Source organism: Meleagris gallopavo, chromosome Z (genome assembly GCF_000146605.3).
Source record: "Meleagris gallopavo isolate NT-WF06-2002-E0010 breed Aviagen turkey brand Nicholas breeding stock chromosome Z, Turkey_5.1, whole genome shotgun sequence".
Lineage (NCBI taxonomy): Eukaryota > Metazoa > Chordata > Aves > Galliformes > Phasianidae > Meleagris > Meleagris gallopavo.
The window spans coordinates 56,658,776-56,666,976 of record NC_015041.2 but is presented as its reverse complement, the minus strand read 5'-3'; the positions used below and the strand labels follow the sequence as shown (position 1 = coordinate 56,666,976).

Here is an 8,201-nt window from a genome sequence, read left to right as displayed (position 1 = left end):
ACACATCCACAGAGCACAGCTGCGGATGTGGGCCTGCTGTTTACATGCTGCCCTAAGGATGTTGTGTCTTCCATCTTAACTCCTAATATTTTCTCATGGGTATGCACTCTGTGCTGCCGCACCAGCTATGCTCGTACACAGTCTCATGGCCGCCCTGCTCTCGCAGTCATCCCCCAACAAACATTACCTTTGCCTCTGAAGCTCTTTGTTCAGTTCATCTGGGACTCAGATTTTGGTATTTTGCTTATATAACTGCCTTTGTACCTTTCATGTTTTGCAATGGAAATTTGCACTGAGAGATATGTTTGGCACATTGTTGTGACCTTTCCTAACTGTCAGAAGGCTCCTGAGAGGGAGATATTTCTCAGATGTATAAGAGCATATTGTGGCAGACCTTCCAGCTCATGGTTGATGGTGCCATCTGTCAAAACTCCGCTGCATTAATTTGAATTTCATCCCTTCTCTTTTTCTGTTTGATGTCTCTACTTCAGACCCCTGAGCCTGAAGCCAGGTAATACAGCCATGTAGTAAAGCTACTGCAGACTTTTCTGGAGAAGAAACAAACACAGACTGAAGGAATTCTGTGTGATTGGTAAGCAGTACAACGCTGAAAGATAACTGTTCATGACTCTTTGTTGGGCAAGCACTTGCGTAATTACAGGTGAAGCCTTAAGAGTTGGCTGCAGTTCTGATGGCATCTCCCAGACACCACCAATACTTGTTCTGCCTGTGACAGCACTGACCCTCTGAAGTCACTCATTTTCTTCCTCTGCTTTACTGTGGCTATGGCCTTAATAGGGCTTCACACAAATGCACAAACCTGCGGTTCCTGGATACAGAGTTGAAATGCTGTGTTTGAGTCTACTTTCATGTTTCTACTGCATAGTGTGTGAGAATATGTACACAAAGGACTTGCAGAATGTGGTTTAAGATTGTAGCAATCCGTGTACGGGACATTGCCTAGGGACCACCTTCTTTAGCATACACTGACCCTCATATTCCACATTACACACATAAAATATCCAAATCTCAGGATTATATTGTTACTAAGCAGGTATGGTTCTAGAGTTCAAGGTGCCTAATGCTATCCTATGAGAACATCAGGCTTTTAACCTGCCTTGGTGCCTCTGAAGGAGGCTTTGCCATACCCTACGGGAGTAACTTGTAGTCAAATTAGTATTTATCATTGTACTAGTTGTTTTCACTTTTTTGTCTCTATCCTGCAGTCTTTGCACAAGCATCCCTTGACAGCTGTTGAAGTTTGAGCAAGTAGGAATCACATAGTAGTGCAGTCAGTGAGAAACAGACGTAACTTCTGTACAAGCCATCTTGGATTCCTTCCCAATCACATTTATGTGTAATATAAAACAGACCACTAGTCCTAAGCAGGATGGAATTGAAAATTTTACTTTTTATGTTCAGCATTATCTAATGTATGCCACATCATAGCTGGAAATGTAAGATACAGCAGTTTTCAATTTTTTTTTTCTTGATATTATAATTGGCTGCATATTTTAAATTTGCATCATATGTTTTTAGTGGATTGAAATAAAGCCCTTGAAATTTCATTGGTGCAGTATTGTTTTCAAACCCACTGAAATTAATAATAAAACCACCTCATTTATCCTATTCTGGGTCTTACCAATCAGAAAAGGCATTTTTCCATATAAGATTTATAAAATATGGACTTCCATTCATGTACTATGGCAGCATCTACATTATCTTTCTTAACACTTTTGGTAACATGTGGTTGATGGTTGTTACATCCATAGCCCATTTTGAAACTTAAGATTTGTACAGGAGGAAAAACAAAAAAGCAGATAACAGCAGTTGTAAAAGCTGTTAAATGTTCATCCTACTCTGTCATCTTCATCTGCAGTGCAGTAGAACAAAAGAGTGAAAGCAGTCGCTGCTCTCAGCTGCTCCACATTGCTGACCAGCTCTGCTGCCTCTGTCCAGCACAGTGGTACACCCACTCTGTGCACGCAAGCCCTTTGGACCTTTGTTCCCAGGATAACTGAGAATTATCCTCAGCTACTGTTATTTCCACGAAGGCCTGAATTAGCTCCTGCCATCCTTAGGATCAGCGAAGTGGAAAGGACTGATGGAATTTTTCATATCAACCATAAACACTGAATGCTGCATCAGTGTACCTGAGGATCACAAGTACTCGTTTTCCTATATCATCACATATGTTACCTTGTACTCTGCTGATGATAAATTACTGGAAAGAAATTCTGTTTTTAAGGAATATGAAGAAAAGATATAATCCTGAATACAGAGTGGTATTGAAACAACTTACAGATGTCATTTTAGTATTAAGGTTTCCAAATACCAGACAAGAGCTGTTACCTGACTCCTTTATCAAGTATGATAAAGAGGTATGAGAAGAGCCTTGAACACCCTTGAATATTCTTTTCAGAAGTAGTCGTTACACCTTAAGAAGATTCAACTGCCAAGCTGCTGCAGTGTTTATAAGCATAGTTTCATACACGTTTTTTTGAGGTCAGCTCTTGCTGTTTCTGCCTCAAAAGCAGAAACTGTGATACAGTATTACTATTTGAAACAGGCTTTGAGCAGTTGGGTTCCCTCATTATCATTGCCAAGACTGACTATTAGAAGTATGGTAAGTATTATCTGTGGGATGCTGTTCATTGGACAGTATAACTAAGCAGAATGTAATTATAGACAAGGAGAAATAAATACGAAATCTCTAGGAAAATATACCCCAATCACCTTTCCCTTCAGCCTTCCATTGCACCTTAATATTCTTCCATTCAATAATTGCAATAAAAAATGAATTTGTGTGCCCTTCGACAGCTTTATCAGTGACATAGAGAGTGGGATTGAGTGCAAGTTTGCAGATCACACTTAGTTGAGTGGTAGAGTTGATACAACAGAAGGAAGGGATGCTGTCCAAGGGGACTTGAACAGGCTTGAAAGAGTGAACCCATGGAAAATATAATGAGGCTCAAAAAGTTGTTGCACTGCAGTCACAGTGATCTCAAATATGTGTTCAGTATGGGGGAAGAACTTGAAAGCAGTCCTGCAGTGAAGGAGTTGAGGGTGCTGGTGGACAAAAAGCAGGACATGAACCAGCAATGTGTGCTTGCAACCCAGAAGACCAACTGTTTCCTGGGCTGCATCAACAGGGGCGTAGCCAGAAGGGAGGAAGAGGGGATTGTCCCTCTCTATTCTGCTGTCATGAGGCCCCATTTGCAGATCTACATCCAGCTCTGGGGCACTCAGCACAAGAAAGATGCGGAGCTTCTGGAGCAAGTCCAGAGGAGGACCGTGAAGATGACCAGAGGACTGGAGCATCTCTCCCAGTAAAGAAGTCTAAGGGAGCTGAAGCTTGTTCAACCTGGAGAAGAGAAGGCTCTGGGGAGACCTCATTGTGGCCTTCCACTATTTGAAGGGAGCTTATGATCATGAGGGAGATGGACTTTTTACACTGTTTGATAATGGTAGGATGAGAGTAAATGGCTTTAAACTAAAAGAGAGGAGATTTGGGTTAGATGTTAGGAAGAAATTCTTTATGCAGAGGCGGTGAGACCCTGGCATGGGCCAGAGAAGCTATGGGTGCCCCATCTCTGGAGGCTCTCAAGGCCAGGTTGGATGGGGCCCTGGCGAGTGGCAACCAGCCCATGGCAGGAGCTTGGAACGGAGTGGGCTTTAACGTCCCTTCCAACTCAAACCATTCCAAGATATGACGTATTTTCTTAGACATGAAGTAATTCTCATCAGCCTTTACTTTCTGCATTAATTTATCACTTGTAAACAAAACATAGGATGATTTGGACAGAGCATTGCAATTGTACTACACTAAAGATTTCCCCTGTCAGAAAAACTCCAGGCACTTGCTAATGGATGGCTTCACTCAGCAGGGTACTGCTCTGTCAGTGGCCTGACAGTCAGACTCCCGCTTCTAGACATTCTCTGCTGGTAATCACTCTACCTCCTTCATATCTTATAACCATACATTCACTTAGCTGCAAAGTCATAGTTCTTCCCGGTTTCTGAAGCAGTCTCTCTCTTCCTTCCTTCTGATAAAATCTCTTCAAATTCTTTTGCAGTGCCTTGACCCTTTTCCCAGCTAGTTGGACATGATGATGATAATAGAGAGCATGAAGTGGATGAACAAACTGACAGTTCCTTGCCCCGCTACAGTTCTTAACCTTTTAACACCACAAAACAACTAAGGAACAGAGCAGTATCATCATCGAGTGCTTCAGGTTTCCTTGAAATTTTCCCAAAATACCACCAAACAAAAACTCAACTAGTTAAGTTAGTACAAATGCTCTAAGCTTAGATTGAGAGACAAATACAGACTAACCTAAATATTTGGATTAAGGTGAGCTATCATCGTGGTTAACAATCTACTTTGTAATGACTTGAGTAGAGGTAGGCATCTAAGTCCCCATTTGCATCTATGCCTTAATAATTTACAGGATGTCCTATAGAGATTGCATATGTATAGAAATTCTGTTTTATTTCAAAATGAAGTTAACTTCTACAGTATTTAGTAGTTTCATGTAGCAAATCTATGGAAGGCTTTTAGATCTGAACTTGGGTTTTGATTTACTCAGTTGTTCATCCTTGCTAATCTGGGAAGACATGTTGAGGACCATGGCTTCTGGGGACTTCTTTTAAGGGAACCAATTCATACCTGCCGTTAGTTACAAGAATCAGCAAGAAAAATGAATTCTGTGTGTTAACTAAGCCAAAAACATGCTCTGCTTTGGAATGCAGTTCCAACCTACATAATTTCTCATTTGTGTCAGAATGATCAGGTTAGAATTTATCCTCCATCTGGTCAGCCAGAAGGTTTGTTGTTGTTTGGTTTTGGTTACTAAAAGAAACACTTATTGGGTCAAATCACATGCTTGTTTTCACAACAGTCAGTGTTGTGCTAGTCAATTAAAGCAGAATATGGTGAAGTAATCAATATCAATTCTTGTTGCAACTCCATGAATTTCAGCAGAACTTCTTCAGTGTCTCTTTTTTTTTTTTCCCCATTTGCTATGACTACAATTTAATGAGTTTGTTTGGACATCTGTATTTATATCACATAGAATTCCAGCTCCAGCACAAAGGGAAACAATTGCTCTTTCTCCTGAGCTGTGAAATACAATTGTTTCCTCCAAAATACTCTCTTCTAGAGAATATAGCATGTGATATCAGTGTATATTTTTTTTATCACATGTAGGCTTTTAAAAGTGTTTCAGAGTGTAAAAGATTTCTTAGTGTAAAAGATTACTTAGCAATAAATTTGTACCACCCAGAATAAAAAGTGTATGCATAAAGTTCATAGCTGCAAAGCTGCCCTGTTGAGTAGCTGCAGTGTTAATTCATAATTTTAGAAAGACAGGCTAATTACAGAGGAGAGGCATACTTGTGGAATAGCCCTGAAGAGTAGCTTTGGACTGAGTGCTCAGGAAGAGTTAGGATGGTGTTGCAGCAGTTACCTTCATGTCTTGAAGTGCTAAAAAAACCAGCAAACTTTCACTTACTGCTGGAGAGCTTGTTGTAACCATCATCTCCTGAAGATGAATTTCATCTTCAAGTGAGAGAAGAGTTAACTGCCATGTTTGGAAAGAGTGGTTTTATAGAGTCTCACCTTGAACATCTTCTTTTTCCTTGAGCCTGCTAGAAAACAGCATATTTTCCTGCAGTATTATTTTTCAATATCGTTGCTAGTGCAGCACACTGCAGGAAGTTATGCTGTCTGAAAAGGTTAGGCCGTGTCTTTCCCCGTGGCTGTGTCAGGCTCAGGAGCCATGCATGATGAGCCAGCAGCAGAGGCCAGATAGAGGAAGATAGATAAGTAGTATTCAGGTGTCTCATTTCCCAACCTTTGGTGCTTCCTGGGATTAGGCTATAGAGAACGATCCCAGTAAGTGGTCATCTGCATCACCAGAGGAATCTCAGTGTTGTGTTTGGAATCCTTGTCTTGGAATCCATCAGCTTACAATGCAGAGGCACAACTTGGTGGTTCTTGCCTCTGCAGAAAGTGTTGCAGTTGGTGCCATGCCACTTCAGGGGAAGGTAGAGTCTACAGCTCGAGGCTGAGCAGAGGTGGTAAAAGATCTGGCAGCCTGTAGGAACTAACTAATCTTTCTTTTCTTTGCACCTGATCCATATTAAAGTCATGAATTTTGGTAAATTCCATCCAGGCCTTACTAGGCCAAACAGTGATTCTCCAGGGTTGGTAAGGTTCATTCTCCTGCATCCAGCAGTCAGGTATGACTGACTTCATACGGTTAGCTAACTGCTTCAAGATTTACATGTCTGCTATATTTATTGCACAGGTTCACCTCTGATTTCTCTTTTGGAGGATTTGGTTGCATAACACAGTTCTGACATGCCTTAATTAGGCTTAGAACCACTTTACTAGTGACTGTGATAAAGTCTGGCCTGGCTCATCTTCCTCTGAATTCTTTTGTGCAGCATCTTAATAACAGAAGTTATTCTTGAGCACTGACAGGTTCCATAGACAGACATCCTAAAAGCATTCTGGTGCCCAAATTCTGACCAGACATGCTAAACATGTTTATAAAATCAGTGGCAAAATGCAACTCAGAATGTGCAACTTAGTGCTTTGCTCTGCTTTAATAACTTTAATAACTCAGTGCTTTGCTTCTGCTCCCAGTTCTGTGTGTTTGCTCACTTTTTGCAACTAGTATTACATACTATTATCTTTACAAGAAGATTAAAACAAACAAAAAAAAAGATCTAATTTAACTAGGCCTGTAAAACATCCACATGCCCAATGGAGGAGTAATCTGTATTCTTCCATTTTTTTTTAATCTAACAAGATGTGCAATGAATTCACACTGTAGGCTCTGGTTTTTGTATGGCATCTATCCCCCAGTTGGGTACACAAAGACGATAAGGCAGTAAGTGCCCCATTTTTAATGGAAACTCACCAAACAGTTAAAAGCTAACTTTTCCATTTTGAAGACTTCCTCTGTCAAAGTGTGCATGAACAACTGTTGGTTTACAACTTTCGTGCTCCAGCTTCTCCCCTCATCATGCTTACAGCAACATCTAGTGGTGAGATTACCTCACGACAGTGCCCTACTTCCAGAAATATAGTTCCATTTACCCCCGCTAAACCCTCGTTTCCTCTATTGTCAGTTTGTCTTCAGAAGTTGAAATGAATATGAACCACAACTTCTTTAACAGAACTCTTTGATGGCTGCAGTATAATCTCTTTTTACTGAAAGCCTTTCTGATATTTTCTGCTAAGCAAGAAAAGCAAATCACAATAGGAACAATAAGACTCAGCTTGCTGGTGATAAACTTGGGTGAAATAATGTAACACCAGCAGTGGTACAGGATAACATTATTTGTGTGTATGAGACTGGTTTATTGATTAAACTGGGACAGGGACCTGCTTCTTCCTCTAGAACTGCTGTCAGGTCTGCAAGCTCTGAATCACAGCCTTGAGTGCAGTGGCTGGTCTGCTAATCCAGCAGTTTCTAATCTTACTGTAATCAAAGATCACCTGAAAAAAAACATTTTAGCTGGTCCAGTTTGCATGTAATTGTTTATGATTTTTCTTACCTGTTTACCTGTGCTTGGTTTGATGCATATCATGGATAAATACAGCTGTGCTATGGCAACCAATTCTTTCAGGTCAAGACATCACCATACTCAGTTATGCTCCTAGATTAAGGTTAGATTTCAGAATTTCGCAGTAGGATATGTATGCATTTCTACCGTGTGCAACTTCTGATTACTGCATCTGTGTCTCACAGAAGCGATACATAGAGCCACAGCAGACATGTTGTAGTGATATATCTGGGATTTCTGGACTTACAATAGCATAATAGAAGTTACTCTGCATAAAGAGTATGTTTGATTCTGTGAAGTTGTAAGAAGTATTGGGCAGATGTAGAATATCCTCAAAATCTGTCCACATTAGAATTTTGGGTGAAAAGAGAATGCATCCAGAAAACACATATTGCAGGAAAGAACAAAAATGTCAGCAGTTAACCCTCCCCTGTCCAAAATGGGACGAAGGCTACCACGCTATGTATCTCAGTAAAAAAGTGGTGGCAGTGGGTATCAAAGCTGTGGGGATAGCTGATGGCATGGAGTCCATCCATAGTCTTCACACAGTCATAGAATGGCCTGGGTTGAAAAGGACCACAATGATCATCTACTTTCAACCCCCCTGCTATGTGCAGGGTCAC

At 40.8% G+C, this 8,201-nt stretch overlaps 1 protein-coding gene across 1 annotated transcript in view; it reads left to right on the top strand.

Moving 5' to 3' along the window:
* ATG10 (autophagy related 10) overlaps window positions 1–1,568 on the top strand; it is a 78,498-nt gene extending 76,930 nt beyond the window's left edge. The window contains 1 exon segment of the mRNA XM_019610241.2: window positions 492–1,568. The gene's annotated coding sequence lies outside the window, so the exon portion shown is untranslated.
* Window positions 1,569–8,201: the final 6,633 nt, after the last annotated feature.